The following is a 19,739-nucleotide window of genomic DNA, read 5'->3' as shown; positions in this document are numbered from 1 at the left end:
AAACCCCATGTCTGAGAGGAGTCGGGTGCCACTTCTCTGGCCCCTCCTTTCAGACCGCAGAACCTCACCCAGGAGCCAATTAAATTTCTTTATTTCAATAACTGGCCTCAGTTGCCTCATTCGAACCTCGCTTGCTTCATTTAAACCTTACAAGAATATCCAGCTGGTCAATGTTATCTAGGAACTGCAATAGTTACTAGTGCACAAAAGAATTAAGATACTTACACACAGAGTTTCTTATACAGGTAAGATACTTTCATTAGACTTATTCTTAATTTTTGTTTACTTGATATTTCCTTTCTAATGCCATTCTTTTGATATCTACTATATCAATAATATTTTTGTTATAAGAAGATAGTTATATATTCTAGTATTAGTCCCATTTTAAGTCACAAATATAAATTTTCCATATATCCTAAGTTTACAAATACAGCTTTGTGTATTCTATGAAACATTTCAATCTATTTATTTGTTCAACAAACAAATTTATACAATAGTTATTATATGTCTGATGCTGTCCTAGGTTGTAGTGATACAGCATAGGACACAATAGAAAGTTTCTAATCTCATATAACTTATATTATTTTACTTTAACAAGATGCATTTTTAGCAAACTTTCTTATGGTTGTCTTACTTTTTCTACTGGAAAATTTATCATTTTAATTTTTATCTGTGAATACAGTTGCATTAATTTCTTGCACTATTTCTTGCAATTGCAGCTGGTTTGACATTTCTTCTGCATGAAAGATTAATACTGTCTATTCTAATCAACCATTAATTTGTTCTGAGCTACATTCCTATCCAAATATTTAGCTCTGTTTATGGAGGGCGCTATGTTATGCTCCCTTATTCTCTGGTTTCTGGCGAAGTTTGGCAATAAGAGGCTTTGGCAGAAGATTAGAGGTTGAAAGAAAGAAAGAAGAGAGAATATTTTTTCTCCTCTCTCAGTTTCTGTGTCATTTCTGGAAAGATTACTTCCCACACATCTCCTGCTTCCACTGGCCTCCTCTGCACTCTGCTAAAACCAAATTCTCCGAACAACCTAGGAATAGTTGTGATTTTCTGTTGTTGCTAACTTCTAGATTCCCTTAATATCCCCTGTTTGACTTTTTAATTTCCTGTTACCCATGAAACAAATGTTTTAAATTAAAGTCCATCAACGTGAAAAATCTCGAGTGGTGTTGGTTTTCCTGGTTGGACTTTGTCAGATATACCTTTGAACTTGATAGAATTCAGAGCTACTTGATTGCTGATTCTCTCAGAAATAAATTCTCCTAGCTCCTCGTAACAGTATATAACACAGACCAGGAAATACACTTACAATGTAAGTTTTGAAGAGACAGCAAAGTGCTTCCTATGTACACAGGTCTTTTTGCAAGTTTTTAGAAAAGATATATAAGTCTGCAAGTGTTTGGTGATTAGTCTGACTAGAACTGATAGGAAGAAGGAATAGATTCTACTCACCTTTCATCTATTTTAGACTTCATTTTTGTGACTATTTACTTGACACCATCTCTTTTCTTTCTCTCCTGGATTACTGATATCAGTACACAAACACTCACTCACTCCCACACACCCATTTGCTTTACTATCTCTCACTTAATAAAAGCTATATTTACTTCCTGCTAACTTTCCATTTCTAGCATCAACTTTATATGATGATAATTCCCCCAAAGGTTTTCTTTACTCTTCAATCTCTGCTTTCTCAATCCTCATTATTTCTTCAATTTATTCCATTTGGGCTTAAAAGACTAAATTTATCTTGCTTTTATGAGATTATACATTTCTTGGTATTACTGTCATCATGTATTTCAGCCTTTATTGCTTATCTTTCTCCTTTATCCAATGTTTACATTTTGAACCTAGATTGCAGGCCGGGGATCATTTTCTTTAACATCAGAATTCTCCCAACAAATGACCTTACCTAATCCCATACTTTTCTTTATTATCTATCTACTGATGGTTCTCCATATGCATCCCTTCCCTCAATTCTAGACTATATATCCTACTTAACATTAGCATTTGGAAAGCAAATTGGATTAAAACATAACGTGCTTAAAATACCTTGACTCCTTTCCTCTACCTCATCCCTCAATCTATCTCAGTAAATGGCATGACCATCCACTAGTTGTTTGGGTGAACACCTCACAATATACATGGATTCAACACTCACAAACAGCACACACATTCCATTAGAAGCTCATGTGCTTCACCTACAAATTATAGTCAGATCCAGTGACTTCCAGTCCATCATCTTTTCTCTCATCATTACTCACTACCTTAGTCTTCCCAAATATTTTTCCCAGATTTCTTTCTTGCTATACAATTTATTCTCCCACAAGTTTATCTTGTCATATTTTACATATGAGGGAGCATCTGATTTCTTTCAACATGGTGGCAAACTAACATGGGTGGCTACCTCTCACCCCCAAAATCAACCCTGAAGAAATAATATAAAAGCAAGTAGAAAAAATAGATCTGGGGTTAGCACTGCCAGTTGGGGAAAAGAAGAAGCTAACCAAATCACTGAAAAAAAAAAGCTAAAGAAAGGGATGTCTAGAGAGTATTTTTAATACCCTCTGGATATATGGATGATATGTGTATCTAGGAAAGACCTTGAAAGAACTTAAGCTGCTCTTATGTCTGGCTGCTTGTGAGATTCTGTGCAAGTAATTGAATAGGCAGATTTGGAAATTGCCTGCCTGAGCTTTGAAGGCAACACCAAGCATAAAAAGAGCTTCAAAGACAGGTGGAAAACTACCAAGGGTAACAATATGTGCATAATAGGAGTCTTAGAAGGGAAAGAGAGAGCGAAGCTGTTAGAAGAACGTTGAGAAAGCCATGGCCTAAAATTTCTCAAATTTGATGAAAAATGTTAATCTACATGTCTGAGAAGTTTAATGAACTCTATGCAATACAAATTCAAAGAGATCCACACCTAAATACATCATAATCAAGCTATGTAAAGATAAGGGACAATTCAGAACGTATCAGTAGAGAAGTGACTCATCACATACAAGAAATCCTCAATTAAACTTACAGCTGCTTTCTCATGGAGAAAAACCATGGAAGACAGAAGGCAATAGAAAAATGTATTCACAGTGCTGAATGGAAAAAACTATTAATCAAGGAATCTGGTATAGTTGTATTAATTAGTTTGACTCTGCAAATATTATGCTATTGTTTGTAGAATCAAATAAAATCATGCTCATTAACTTTTGTGTAAGTCAATCTCCAGGCACTGGAGGTATAGCAGAATATGAAAAGAAACAGTTTCTGTTCTTGCAGATCTTACATTCTAGATGGAAAACAGACATTAAACAACTAATATCCCAATTATTTAATTAAAATTTAAAATATATATTATATACATATGAAAAATAGACCATTATCAGGTCTATTTTAGAGCTAAAATATTAGCCATTATTAGGTCTAACAGAAGACACTGAGCTGCTTTGGTGTTTCATATATGTCTTCCTTAAGAAAATGATGTTTGAACAGAATTGTTAAAGGTTAGTATAAAATGTTAGTTCTTCCCCATGTTCAACATTAATTTACTTATCTGTAGGCTTCAAGTGGCTGAGCTATATGTCTATATCATTTACTGATATGGCTACAGTGCCTGTATTCAATGCTTATGCCTTGTGCTTGTTACAATGCTTTTGCCCAATCGGTATTTGTTAAATAAATGAGTGAACTTTTAATTCAGCTGACTATAATACATGGAAGAATTTTTATATATGAGTACATACAAACAGAACTGTCTATGGAGGAACAATAAGGAGTAGTTCTGAGGCTTACATTGTGTAACTGATGAGGCATATTTAGAGTCATGATGAATATACCAATATTTATGAAATGGCCAGTGAAGAAAATAACCTTAATACTTGCTTTTCATTAATACAAGTTAAAGGCCATAAATCATTCTTGCATTAAAGATGTTATTTTTGCATTTCTTTGTATTATGGACAAGGGTTGTTATTTCTACCTATTTATCAGTATATATTATGTCTGATAGGTAGGAAAATATATTTCTGGCATTTTAGGGAAATTTGTTTAAAAAAAGTTTTCTTTTACTGTTTCTTAAAAAAATGTGACTATTGTTTGTATAGCATTATATTTAGGCAAGTTTATCACTGATAATTAGAAGTAGGAATGGCCAAGCCATTGTGTTTACAGCAACATGTCCATTATTGCTAATACGATGTAACTGACTTTTAATGAGTCTGGCAAATTTTATAAACAAGTATGCCAGGCACATCCTTTCATTACTGTCTAAGACTCATTAATATGATTATTTTCTCAAACATCTTGACTGACAAGTTAAATATTACTGCCACACTCATGTGGGCTGTAAGAACACAACAGTAAAGGGAGAAGCTCTTTCTTTGGCTCTAATTAACCAGGATATATTATCTTACTATTGTTTTCAAGGTATTACATGCTTTTCAGTTTAAAGTGAATACGCAATTGGAAATATATGTTCTCCGTTTAAGCTCTGTGTGCAGAGATAGTTATTTCCTTGGGATATTCAAGATTTCCTCAGTCACAAATAGATTTTATGCAATCATATGGTCCAAGGATCTAAAGCTGTGTTCTTATAAATAAACAATCTCTGATCTGCTGTGATACAGATGGCAGATGGCAACATAGTTGTAGTGAAAGGAAAATAAAAATTTAGCTTTAGTCTGTGATTGAAAATGTCTCATTTAAAGACCACTGTTACACAGGAGATACCAAAGGACAACTTTGGAGCAATCAATTCTTTTGTAACCGATAAAATAATGTATCTGTAACATATTGCTTTCTTTATTTACAACCTATAAAAAAATGTGATATTTAATTAGCTTCTTTGTTAAATATGAAATTGCCAACTTATTAATAAAAACAGAATGAATAGTAAACATTGAATATATATATGAACAAATAGAGTAGAATAGGGTTAGAAATTTGTACATTTCTAGCATTTTACAGTGAAAAAATTGAGGAGAGTAGAATTGAATGACTTATGCATATCACTTAAAAAAATCATTGCAAGAATTGTGGCAGAATATCATTTCCCTACACCCTTCTTTGCCATTCTTCTTTCCGTTTTAGGAATAAATTAATAGTTATAGATTTTTATAAAATATAAAATATATTTAATTCAAAGTATAAATGTACATAATACATTGTAAGCAAAAATTTACTTAGTTTTATACTTACTATCAGTGGCAGGGGCTGCTCTTGAAGGGTTTTAGCCAACCATAAACATAATTTGTTTATAAATGTTCAATACACATGAAACCTAGTTTGTGTTTTCTATGCATACACATTTCAAGACAAGTCACTTAGTGCTTCCTCAACCCTACAACCCATCCACTCCAAATGTGTCTCCAGCATGAACATTCTGGAAATATAATTGCTATTTGTTTAAAGAAAATAGGCTGATCAAATAAAGAAAATAGCCTGATCAGAAAAGAGCCAGTTGAATTTGAATGGACCTTAAAAATAATTCCATTCAACATAGCCCATTTACTGATGAGGAAATCTGCCTCTTGAGTTTTACTATTTCTTCATATATTTGTCATAGATTATATTCTGTTTGTTTGAAAATTAGAATTTGTTTGACTAAGTCTGTTTAATAAAATTAGTTAGATCAGTTTTACCACCAAAAGAGAAATCTCCTAAGTTTGTTTTTCTCCATTTTTGAGTGTGGACAGAATGATTTGCATATGAGACATATGATGGATTAATATGTGGTGTTAATCACTTTCAATTACTGTAATAGTAGGTGAAATTTACTGTCAGATACAAGTCTAAGCATGTTTTTGTAGATGGCATTATTTAGTCTTAAGAACTCTATGAAATCACTTCACAATCAGGTTGAAAATCTGTCAGATTGTTCTTATTTAGTAATAATAATAGCTAACTATTAGGATGACCTCTTCATATATTAACTATACATACGCTAACTAAAGTAATCATCAGAGTAATACTATGGAGTAAACTATCCCTTTGTAAAATTGAGAAATCTAAGGCACAGAAAGGTTAAGTGGTTTGTCCAAGATCTTCTAGCAAGAGCACAGCATTGCCAAATTTCAAAGCACACTTCAAATTTTAATGTTAGGGTTACTCAGTAATACTTTATTATGCTAAAATTCCATGGTCAACCATCATTTGCAGCCCAGCTACAATAGTGTAGAGCATACAACCAGCAATCATCAGGGTTGGTAAACCCTGTTTCTATTACATTGTAATTGAGTCATCTTGGATTAGGCACCTTCCCTATGTATAACATGAAAACAATTTTGATGACTGAATAAGATTTTCTTTTATGTAAACAAGACTAGCAGTGTCAAGCACATAGTAGTTTTTTCAATAATGATTATTCATGTTAGACCATAATACACATTTGTACAAAAGGAAATTAAACTGATTGGATGGACCTACTCAACAGTTTAAAAGAAAAGATGCTGAAGAGAAGTCATATACAAAAGACATATAAACAATTAGAGGCATGTTGCATGATAAAAACTGAATGTTGAAGTCACACCTTATTTTTTTTTTTATACTCGAAACCTATCTAGCATATCAGGTCTTTAATAAAAGGTGGTTAAACTAAACTGAAATCTCAGAATCATGTATGTAGATTTTGTATGTGTAATACCCATATTAAAGCAAGCAAACAAAAACCTCAGTACATGTATTTTGGTACAAATCAGAACAGGCTGTTACTCAAGCAGCCTTAGACATACCTAATGGAATTAGTTTTCCTCATTTTTAGGGCAGTCAGAAGACATTCCTCAGTCTTCAAAGAAATCTGGATTCTGGATGTAGGCAAAAAGTTCAACCTTAGGGCCATTGGGGCAACAGGAAGTCAGCCTGGTCTTGGACTTGCTGTTCTTCATTGCACAATGCTAGTGTTGTCACTGCATTTCCATAATCAATTAACTCCTCAGTAGTACTTACAGCTTTTTAAGCAATTGCTTTTTCCTAATGCCAGGCAGAAGTCAGACTTTCATAGTCTGTCAGGGAGAAGATAGAAGGAAGGAACTCCCTTTTTCAGTGGCCTACTTTTTCTCCATCTATACGTCATTTCACTTCATAGGACTGGAAAAGAATACATGAGCAAATGAATTTTAAATTACAAGTCACATTTTTCTTACACTTAACCTTTACAAAGTTGCACAGAAACCAGTTAATTAACCCAATTTGTGATTGAAATCATCGTGCTGAGCTTCCATGTAAGTACGTTTTTTTCTTTTTGGAAGACCAAGTTGTTCTTGTCCTACAACTTAGAAATTAAACTATATATAAATATATTCAATTTTACATTTTAAATACCTTCAGTTTTTCTTTAATGTTTTGGTCATTCACCTAGTTTTTCTTGTTTACATTTTCCCTTTAAATAATCAACATTTTCTTATAGTCAAATATGAGAAATATTTTGGTTTTTGGTACTTTTTCCTAATGACTGTTCTGATAAAATTTTTTCTTATGATTACCAAAAAGATCGACTTGTTTCAGTCTACCATTTTACATATGAAAATACTTATACTCATGGAATTTAAATGATTAGCTTCTGCTCATCAAGTTAGTTGGCTAGTTAGATACATAAGTTGGATAATGGCAGAGCTCTTAATGACAGCCTAACTCTCATCTTTTTACTTGGGTAAAATTTATCAAAATGTATCAAATTATTACTAAATCATAATAATTTTCTTAAATTATAAAATATATTTATTTAAAATGTGAATGTGCCATTGCTCTCCTTATACAATTTGCACCATATGGCATTTTGAGGTTTTACATTTTAATCCTCTTAAAAATAGCAAATTGTAATTATCAAGATGCATAAGAGTAAAATGCAATATCTACAATAAACTCTAAATCATTATATGTAATTTTACTGAGCACATCTAAAAAATATTTTCCATGGTGACTTGATGAAAATTATGTTGAACTACTTAGATGAAGTATATAATTAAAAATTAAGTTGATTAATAATAGAATATCAAGGAGTGTGTGTGTGTGTGTGTGTGTGTGTGTGTATCCTCCATAATCAAATGAATGAAAATTGACAAAAATTTTTTTAGTGCTTCTATCAAATGTATCCAATATTCACTTGAAGCTTGATCAGATTAAGTTAACTTTTCAGCAAATTCTTTGGAATTTCCCCATTTGTCTTATGTAACTGCTCTGGTAAAATAAATATTTTGCAAGAAAATCTTGGGAGAACAAAAATGAAAATGCAAAAGAAAAGCAGGAAACTGTCAAATATAAATTTGTATTGAAGGTTATCAAGCTACCTTCTCCTTATTTGAGGATGGTGTAGGTCTAAGGGAATTAACATCTAAGGACAATTTAAAAACTAAAATTTTAGTTTTTCTTGACATTTGCTGAGAAAAATGTCAAGAAAAACTAAATTCCCTTCAATGGGGTGTATATTATTTCAAAAATGATAATCAGGTGGATGATAATTGTGGTTAGAGAAGTGTGAGAAATATTCTTCACTTTTGGAAATAATTTCACTACTTGAAAAGAACATATCTTCACCTGAACTGAATACTGTAGAGGAATTAGGCATCTGTTCATGTAGGGAACCTGAGGGATGTTTAAATAAACTGGAAATGGCTACATGTTGGTAGATGATATGGTACAGAACACCTGTGATTAGCACATACGGTTAGCCACAGGTGTACAAATAAAATCATCCAAAGTGAAAAAAATCCAATATTACTTATTTAGTGACATCAGAAACCATATTCTGTGTTTGTAATCTCATATTCTACTTAAACTGAACAGATACAGAAAAGTGTACAACTATGATTTTATAGCATGAAAATTTTTAGGTAACACTGTATGTTTATTATGGAAACAAAAAATTGGTTTTCTTAGCACACTTAACTGTTCATAGTAGTTATTTAAGCACATAAGTAGCTAAAGTACCTTAAAACTACATGTATTAACCTAACAACTCATCTTCAAAATTTGAAAAGCAGGAGTTGATGGAAGTTGTGGGAGAAATAGGGAAGTGTACAGACATAGTTGGACATTGTAATATGCCTTTCCAAATAGCTGGGAGAATAATCAGAAAAAAATTAATGGGGATATTGATAATTTGAAAAACAGTAACCAAATTTATCTGATTGATCTGTATAGAAGTATAACATAAGTCTGCAGTATGCATATTGTTTTCAAGTACTCATGAATATTTACCAAAAAAAACAAAACACAACTTAGACAAAAGGAAGTAGAATTAATCTGTGGTTATAAATGGCACAATGGCAACCTTGGAAGGAACTGAGGAAGAAGGGGCACAGGAGGTGCTCTGGAGTGCTTAAATGTTCTATGTTTTCATCTGAGTAGTGTTTATGCAATAACACACAAATGCAAAAATTCATGAATTTGTGCAAATAAGATTTGTGTGATTGCCTGTATGTGACTTATGGCACAAATAAATAAATAAACTAATATATATTTAACAAGAATCTAGGACTCTAGTCACATTAATAGTTTTATGTACTAGAACAAGTTTTTTCATCTGTCCCCAATTTCGTTTAAGAAATTTAAAAAATAATAAATGCATAAAATATTTATTAAATTGTATAATCAAAACTTGATTAACTTGTTTAAGTTGCTACCTTTTGATCAACATTTAACTAAATGTGGTTGTCTGTTATACTGATTCCTCCAAATTAGCCATACTTCTAGGTATTCCCTTTGAGTTGTGCTGGCCTTGTGAATCATTGTATTCGACAGAATGTGGTAGAAGGAGCACTGACCTATGCAGAAGTTTCTGGCCTGTGTTTTAAGAAGGCTTAGTAGCTTCCGATTCTGCATACTTGAGAACCATGACAAATCAAGACCAGTTCTTCTACTGAGGAGACCACATGAAACAAGCAGTGAAAGAGGCCACATGAAGACAGAAAGGCCCAGAAAAATATGGAGAGAGGGAAATCCAGATGTCCTAGGGTTCTAGCAAAGCCCAGTCTCTAACCATCTTCCTCCCTGAATATGTCCATCCAATAGACCACCAGCCAGCCAGCCAGCAAAACAACTATTCAACCAAATCTAGCCAACATTGTAGAACTATGAGCAAAGAAAATAAGTGGTCTCTTAAACCACTAAGTTTTGGGATGGTTTGCTTCACAAGAATAGATAACTGAAACACTTTATCGGTAACTTAGCTTGAGGTTTGATATTAAGTATGGTAATTAGGTAGAATGAAATGGAATGGGCATTGGGGTTGCCACAAGAGTGACTTTTATGTTCACCTCAAGTAAGAGTGATGAAGCATATAATGAATTTTGAGTCTTTTAAAATCTAGCCTGAATTTCTATCAAAAAAATTCTTTTTATCTTAATTGGAGTTGAGTTAGCATTATGTTTGTTAAATAGCCACAGGGAGGCCTACTGACCTAGCCTTTGTATAGAAAATCAAAGTGTGAATCTTAATTTCACAGGCATAAAAAGTGTCCTGCTTGTATATTTGAATTCAGAGGTTAGCATATTTAAAGACTTTTTATATTGTCTTATTACGATAATTTAAAAAGAAAGTAAAACAATGTGTATTCCACAAAGGGACATGCTTCTTTTAATTGCTTGGATAATTCAGGAAGAAAAAAAATGTAGAAGTATATAGGGTTGTCAGTTAAAATACAGAATGCCCAGTTAAATTGCAATTGCAGATAATAAATTTTTTTTAGTGTAAGTATGTCCCATGCAATATGTGAAGCATACTTATACTAAACGATTATTTCTTATTTTGCATAACATTCAAATTTAACTGGCATCTGGTATTTTTATTTGTTAATTCTAGAAATCCTAAAACAATAGTAAAATCAACAAACATTTGTTGAGTGAAGCAGAAGGAATATTGGGGTTGAGAATGGGGCAAAATAAGTGGTAGAAGAGGAATTGGAAATGTAGTTAGGGAAAGGCTGGAGTAAAGAAGTTTAAGAGAGAAGTAGCTAGTGTACCATTATTGTTTTGGAAGTAGGAAAATAAACTTCCTACTTCCTACTGTTGGGGAAGGATAATAAGCCTGCAGAAATGTAAAATATGTGGCTAGGAATGTCTAAAAATATTGCTTCATTATTTTCTATAAATGATATAAACTTCCTCTTGTATTGCCCAGGTAATGGGGAACAGAGACTGGACAATGAAGGAATGATGGATGTGCTACTCCTAAAATTTCCAGATTGGTATATTGATTATTTAGATTTGAAAAGGCTGGAATAAATTGTAGTTACAGAAAGGGCAAACTGATTTGTTTCTTCTGGCATTCAGCAAGTGATAAAATTTCTCCTGGGAGGAGTACCGTCTCCGTATCAGAGTGAAAAATAGCCCTTATCATCAAAGACTTGGAGTTGATGGCTGCAATGAACCTGAATAAACATATAAACATATTTAATTAAGCAACCCTTATCTTCCACCTGCTTTACTGCCCCCTTCCCACCAACCCCTCGCCCACCAATAAATCTTCTGGAGACTCCCCTAGAAAATTTTAGCATCCTAACCAGTTTTTCTTTGAACTGTTATTTCTTCTCAAATTTATTGCTCTTTGTCTGAAAAAATATAAGAGCATCTTACCTTGGCCACTTCTTCAGACTTCACTCTCTTGTGAAGATCCCCATATACATGTAAACCTAATACAATTTGTATAATTTTCTCTTGTTAATCTACCTGGTGTCTACTTGGTTTCTAGAGCCAGTTTAGGAGTCCAATAAGAGCTAAAGGGAGGTTGGTATAAATAGTATCTCCATCAAGAACTAAAGTGGGGTGGGTATGATTGGTGTCTCCATGGCCTCCATTCAACCTGGATGATTCAGTCTATTCTGAGAAAATGCTTTTTTTTTTTTTTTTGAGGTGGAGTCTTGCTCTGATACCTAGGCTGGAGTGCGGTCGCATGATCTGGGCTCACTGTAATCTCTGCCTCCCAGGTTCAACCAATTCTCCTGCCTCAGCCTTCTGAGTAGCTGGGACTACAGGCATGTGCCACCATGTCTGGCTAACTTTTGTATTTTTAGTAGAGATGGGGTTTCACCATGTTGGCCAGGCTGCCTTAAACTCCTGACCTCAACTGATCCACCCGCCTTGGCCTCTGATACGGTTTGGTTCTGTGTCCCCACCCAAATTTCATCTTCAATTGTATTCCTATAACTCCCACATGTTGTGGGAGGGACCTGGTGGGAGATAACTGAATCATGAGGCAGTTTCCTCCACACTGTTCTCATGGTAGTGAATAAGCCTCATGAGATATGGTGGTTTTATTAGAGGTTTCTGCTTTTGTGTCTTTCTCATTCTCTCTGCCTGCTGCCATCCGTGTAAGATGTGACTTACTCCTCTTTGCCTTCCACCATAATTCTAAGGCTTCCCCAGCCATGTGGAACTATAAGTCCAATCAAATATCTTTCTTTTGTTAATTGCCCAGTCTCAGGTATGTCTTTATCAGCAGTATGAAAACAGACTACTATAGTAAATTGGTACCAGTAGAGAGGGGCACTGCCAAAAAGATACCCCAAAAATTGGGGAAGCAACTTTGGAATGGGGTAGAAGGCTGAGGTTGGAACAGATTGGAGGGCTCACAAGAAGACAGGAAAATGGGAGAAAGTTTGGAACTTCCTAGAGACTTGTTGAATGGCTTTGACCAAAGTGCTGATAGCAACAATAAGGTCCAGGCTGAGGTGGTCTCAGAAGAGATGAGAAACTTGTTGGGAACTGGAGCAAAGGTGACTCTTGCTATGTTTTAACAAAGAGACTGGCAGCATTTTGCCCCTGCCCTAGAGATTTATGGAACTTTGAACTTAGAGAGACACGTATCTGGTGGAAGAAATTTCTAAACAGCAAAGCATTCAAGAGTTAACTTGGTTGCTGTTAAAGGCATCAGTGTTATAAGGGAAGCAGAGCATAAAAGTTCAGAAAATCTGCAGCCTGTCGATGTGATACAAAAAAACCCTAGTTTCTGAGCAGAAATTCAAGTTGGCTGCAGAAATTTGGAATAGTAACAAGAAACCGAATGTTAATCCCCAAGACAATGGAGAAAATGTTTGTAGGATATGTCAGAGGTGTTCACAGCAGCCACTCCCATCACAGGTCTGGAGGCCTAGCAGAAAATAGTTTCATGGGCCAGGTCCAGGTTGCTGTGCTGTGCACAGCCTAGGAACCTTGTGGCCTGTGTCCCAGCTGTGGCTGAAAAAAGCCAACATAGAGCTTGGGCCATGGCTTCAGATGGTGCAAGCCCCAAGCCTTGGTGTTGAGCCTATGGTCACACAGAAGTCAATAATTGATGTTTGGGAACCTCTGCTTAGATTTCAGAAGATGTATGGAAAGTCCAGGCAGAAGTTTGCTGCAGTGGTGGGGCTGTCATGGAGAACCTCTGCTAGGGCAGTGCAGAAGGAAAATGTGGGGTAGAAACCCCAGCAGAGTCCCTACTGGGACACTACTTAGTGGAGCTGTGAGAAGAGGGCTACCATCCTCCAGACCCCAGAATGATAGATCCACCAACAGCTTGCACCATGCACATGTAAAAGCTGCAGACATTAAACAACAACCCATAAAAGCAGCCAGGAGGGAGGCTGTACCCTGCAAAGCCACAGGGGAGGAGCTGCCCAAGACCATGGGAACCCACTTCTTGCATTAGTGTGACCTGGGTGTGAGACATGGAGCCAAAGGAGATCATTTTGGAGCTTTATGATTTGACTGCCCTGCTGGATTTCTGACTTGCATGGGCCCTGTAACCCCTTTGTTTTGGCCAATTTCTCCCTTCTGGAATTGTTATACTTACCCAATGTCTGTACCCACATTGTATCTAGGAAATAACTAGCTTGCTTTTGATTTTACAGGCTCATCAACAAAAGGGAATTACCTTGTCTCAGATAAGATTTTGTACTGTGGACTTCTGAGTTAATGCTGAAATGAGTTAAGACTTTGAGAGACTGTTGGGAAGGCATGATTGGTTTTGAAATATGAAGACATGAGATTTGGTAGGGTCCAGGGGCAGAATGATATGGTTGGTTCTGTGTTGCCACCCAAATCTCATCTTGAATTGTACTCCCATAATTCTTACATGTGGTGAGAGTAACACAGTGGGAGAAAATTGAATCCCACTGTTCTCATGGTAGTGAATAAGTCTCATGAGATCTGATTGTTTTAGCAAGAGTTTCTGCTTTTGCATCTTTCTTATTCTGTCTTTGCCTGCTGCCATCCATGTAAGACGTCACTTGCTCTTCGTTGACTTCTACCATGATTGTGAGGCTTCTCCAGTCACATGAAATTCTAAGTCCAATTAAACCTTTTTCTTTTGCAAATTGCCCAATCTCAGGTATGTTTTTATTAGCAGCACAAAAATGAACTAATACAGTCTACCAAAGTGCTGGGATTATAGACATGAACCACCATGCCTAGCCTGAAAATTCTTAATCTTTCAGATTCTAACTCTTGCCATACATCCTCCTTAAGATGATACCTAGTGGGATATAAGAAGTTTCTAAGACCTGGTAACAGTCAGGGAGGGGAGCATCTATCCTCTGGCCTTGGATTGCAACACCTGCTTCCACATGCTGGCCTTATTCTTATAAAGCTTGCTGGTCCTGTAAGGAACTCTACCTGGAGAAGTCCATGACACCCACTGCAGCTGATGGATGACCTTGCTACCATTTGCTCTTGTCTCCTGTGTGCCCAGACACATTGTGAGCTTCTCTTAGGTAACTATACCCAGGAAGAAAGAGGCTAGATCCAGTATTTTTATGATCCCGCATTTCAAAAAAAAAGTTTTGGCAAGAACAAAAAGTAATATATATTAGGCTCACCTTAATAAAATAGTGTAGACTTTGAATGGAATTATTTTGTATTCTTTATTTAAGGAACAAAATGGTTCTATGAAGTAGGCAAAGATCAAATATTTATGAAAAGGCAGGTAATTTTTTAATATCTACTGGCAGATAGCCTCTGCAGGCTCTGTATTTACTATCTTTGTGTTGTTCCCACCAATCTTCTTTATTCATATAAAGTTAGCATTCACCTGGGGATATATCAATAGTTCATGAGTTTGATTTTAAATAAGTCTCTCAACAGTGAGACTTATTTTTCTGCTTTTTAAAATGTAATCAGTACTCAAATCAATATCACTATTCTTTTTAAAGACTAAGAAGTTTTTACGTTCAGAGAAAGCTGATGCTTTATTAGTGCAGGAGAAAAAGCTGTTCCTTTTCAAACATTAAAAATCACAAACATCTTAAATATGCATTAGAAACCATTAATGCTCAAGGGAGGTCTGACTGCTGTAAATTTTCTACGGTATAGCCTCTTACCTCTTTTGATAGCTAAAGTTAATGTTTTAGTGACAGAATTTAAAAGAAAAAAACTTGAGTATTTATTTTGAGTTTCATAATGCTTTGTGAGTCTGCACAAAATATTGCAGGATTTTAACATTGAAAGCTGAATGAATATTTTTCATACTTTAAGTTATTAAAACATGTTTTCTTATTTGGTAGTGAACTTGTATTCCAGCCAAACAGCTGCATCTGTGGGCTGCCAACACTACTCTTCTCACACTTTCAGGTTACTTGATTAAATTACTATCTACATAAAAATCCTTTCCAGAGAGTGAACAAAAGGTGGGCAGTGTTATGTTAATTGTATTATTCCTAGAAGAGAAGTTACATAGAAAAACACTTCTGTTGAAATTTTAATATGCTTTTGTTATTTTTGCATCATTTGGCTCTAGAATCAAAATGAAATCAATTATAACAAAACAATAGATCATTTAAGAATGGTGTTAACAATTTTGAATTGAGTTCAGAGAATTTATATGAATTAGATCTTTTGATCCTCCCAACAGCCCCATACTGGAAGAAGGGCAAGTATTTTTCCCTTTTCATCTATGTGTGATTAGAATCAGTGGTACCTTATGATATAAAAAGGTCCCAGTTTTACCCTGTTCTCTGCCAAGCACTCTGTAAGCTACTTTCCTTTTTCTACATGGGTTTCAAGTATCTAGAATGATATCCTTTACTTTCTAAATAGGTCCACTTATATAGTGTGAGTGGATTGAGATTAGGGACTGAAAATAATTAGACAAGTTTCCACAAATATATGTTTGGTGAATCTGAGTTTTAACTGTAAGGCCAGGATTGAAATGATTGCATTAGAGATTGAAGTGAAATTAAGAAATCTTCTGTTTCACCTTCAACTAAGGTCAGAAGGGACCTAGCTACATAATCTTAGCAGACTTATTTTCAAATACAACAACAATCTCCCTACGTATTGTGCATAAACTATTGGCAGGGCAGAACTAACAGACAGAAATCATATCTGCCAACCTAGGCAAAACAACAGTTTTGTCTTTCAAATAAAGACTAAACTCTGTAGGGGGAAGACTTATTTTGTGATAAGCAGAGTCCTAAAGTATTATGCAATTGGCAAAATTTACTATACATTTATGGTCTTATGAGTTTACTGTATTTGGGTTTGTTCAAATAATTTCCCATATCTAGTGGAAATTGTATCTTATGTGATGATTTAATCTAACCACAGCTGCAGCAATATAAATTACACTTAAGACTATGCTGATTGATTATAATCAGTTGTAATCATGTCTTATAATTACATTGCATTATAGCGGCAGAGGCTGTTTAAGCCTACTCAGCACAGAGCTATATAAAGAAGATTATTTGTTACTTCTGACAGTCTCAGTCAACATTCAAAATTGCCTGCAAACAATAAGTTTTATTAAATTTATTGTCCAGGCACCAAATAAGCTTCTTGATTTGCTCACAGAAGTTGAAACAGAAATGCAAGCCAGTCTAAAACTTATAACTACTATTTATACTAAAAGTATCTTCTTACAAACATTAATAATTTCAGATATGGGTCACATTGATGTATCAATATTTGAAGTCTATTGGATTTCAATGTATGTAAAATAATCAAGTGAGAAGTTTGGAAGTATAGGAAGTTAGATGAAATAAAATTGGCAGAAATATTGATGATTTATTTAAAAAGAGTAATAGGTACATAGAGGTTTGTTATATTATTCTATTTAATGTGTATATGTTTGAAATTATTCATATAAAAAATTATATATATACTTTCCTATAATAAAGAAAACTGAACACTGTATAATGCCTATTTATATCTATATAAAATAATGACAAAGGTATTCTTTAAAATTCATGTATCTAAGTTGCTTTGCTTATGTCTTAGAGGAACACTTTGCCTTTAAATTGAAAACTTCTGATAGACTATTTTGAAACACTCAAGACTATTTCACCAAAGCCAAAGCTCCAGTACTCTCCTTTTAGCCTAACCTTCTTCTTTCCTCTTATAATGATGCCCACTTTTCACCTACACTTAATAAGCCATAGTAAACAATCATGTAGAAAATACTGTACTATTCTATCATCAATGCTTTACTAGTAAAACTGTTTACACAATTAAATACAGCCACCACAAGAAGCGTATTAATATTCTAAATAAGTTGTACAAGGCTCATTCTGAATAAGTTGCAAGGTTTGTTCTGATTAGAATTATATGTGTCTTGGAGTATACGAAAATTGAAAACTCTCTGCTCATTTTTAGATTACTTAATACATATGTTTAGATATGGGCAACTTAATTTTCTGAGACTTAATCTTCTCATCTTTGTGTGGCTATATATAGTGAATGTAAACTCATTTGACAAAAGTTTTACCTACAAAACCAACATAGATTAGATATTTGTTATCTCTGATTTTCCTTCCACACTTCCTATCTGGTTCTTTATGCACTCAAATAAGAATTGGACTGTGGTTTGCTAATTAATATTAGAAACAAAAAAAAAAGTAGTGCTGATTCGGAGCACTTTCATTAGGATTCACATTTTTCTACTTGTTTGAACTTTGTCTCACTGCTTATGTAGCAAGAGGCAAAATGTATTTTTCTTGATTTGGCATTTTATCTCAGGTCTTAAAACAAGACACTGGATTTCAAATAGCCAGTATAATTATTGATTTTATGTGTTAATTTAACTGGGATAAGAATCTCTAGAGAGCAGATAAACCATTATTTCTGTGTGTATTTGTTTCTGAAAGAGATTAGCATTCCATTGGGTAGACTGAGTAAAGATAGAAATCACTAGTGTGGGTGGGCATCATCCAAGCCCTTGAGTGTCTAAACTAGAACAAAAAGCCAGAGGAAGAGTGACTTTGCTCTCTCTTCTTAAGCTGGAACATTTATCTTTTCCTGCCATTAGACATCAGAGTTACTTGTTCTTGGGTTTTTAAACTCTGGGACTTACACCAGAGGTACCTCCTGGGTCTCAGGCCTTAGACTCAAACTGAATTACACCACCATCTTTTCTGGTTCTCCAGCTTTCAGATGGCAGATTGTGGGATTTCTTGGAATCTGTAATCGTGTGAACCAATATTGATAATAAATTATACGCATGTATGCTATTGTTTTTCTTTCTCTGTGTTAGGGTTAATATTTTAATTTTTGTGTGGCTATACATAGTGAATGTAAATCCATTTGGTTAAAAGAACCCTAACACACTCACATTTTTTAAAATAACCACTAGACTTTCTGTGCCATACTGTTTTAGAATATAACTAAGAAATAATCTGTCACCATAACTTATCCCTCTGCACCTTATATAAAGGATAAGACAAGGTTTATCCAGAAGAGATAAGAGTAGAAGAAAAAGCTTCCTTGAACAGAATCATCAGAGAGTTATGTGATGCTCCTATATTTTTCCTTGGAAAAGAGGAGAGGATCCCTGTATCCAAAATTAAAGTTTCTTTTTTTTTTTTTTCTTTAATCAGAGAAGAAATTCTTCCCCCTTGAGTCACAGGAGGAAAACTTCAAGAGTTCATGGATCACAATATCTGGTGGCTGACACATGGCTGAAAAAGTGTAAAGGAGAGAGGTTGTAATATTTGCTGTGATGGCAGATGGATGGCAGTGAAGCCAACTACACATCTATGGAAAGGGACCATATTTCCTCTAGGCTACTATACAAACCACTGAAGATAAGTGCATCTGAGTAATCCTAGAAAAGACCCAGCCAAGGAGGCTGTACTTAGCAGAACTACTTTGTGTGAACACACAGTCAGAAAAAAAGTGGAGGAGAAAGTGATACAGATAGAAAGGGAGTGTTCCGGTTATCTGGGCAGGCCCTGCAAAGCCTTCTAAAGGGGATAGATAGGGCTGATTTTGTAACACTCACAAAAGTATCCCTAGAGGAAAACACTAACATTTAGGGATCAGCCACCCCAAGGTTCCCATTACCAGAACATAACAGAATCCCCTACAGACGAATGCCCTTTTTACAGCTAGGAAATTCTCAGGCAGGAGTGGAAGTAGAGAAGGAAGAGAGAAGAAAATGATTCTCTTCTTCACTATTGTTTTTTATAATCTGGACATGGCCTGCACTGTAACGAAAAGGGCCTGGGTAAGTGTTGAGTTGAGGAGAAAAGGAGAATCCAAACCTGTAGTGTGTCCTGTGATTCATGACAATTCTGTAGGACAGGGCTGTGCTTACTGCAAAACATGAATCAAGAGCCAGAACAATGAGGGCAGTCATCCCATTGACTTCCAAAAATGTAGAGAAAAAGTATCGGTTTTCCTCCACTTCTTCCCTACAAGAAATTTTGGTTTCTCCCAGAGAGGATTCCTTATAATCTTTGGAGACATATGAAGAAATAAATAATCATGTCCAGAAAAGAGAGATTTGGAAGAATGATGCATGTTAGCAGAAGGAAGACCCAAGTCAAAGGT

The sequence above is a fragment of the Aotus nancymaae genome, unplaced genomic scaffold (assembly GCF_030222135.1).
Source record: "Aotus nancymaae isolate 86718 unplaced genomic scaffold, 86718_ANA_hifiasm-v0.15.2.pri h1tg000007l, whole genome shotgun sequence".
Taxonomy (NCBI): Eukaryota; Metazoa; Chordata; class Mammalia; order Primates; family Aotidae; genus Aotus; species Aotus nancymaae.
The sequence above is the reverse complement of the archived record's forward strand: the minus strand, read 5'-3'. Positions refer to the sequence as shown.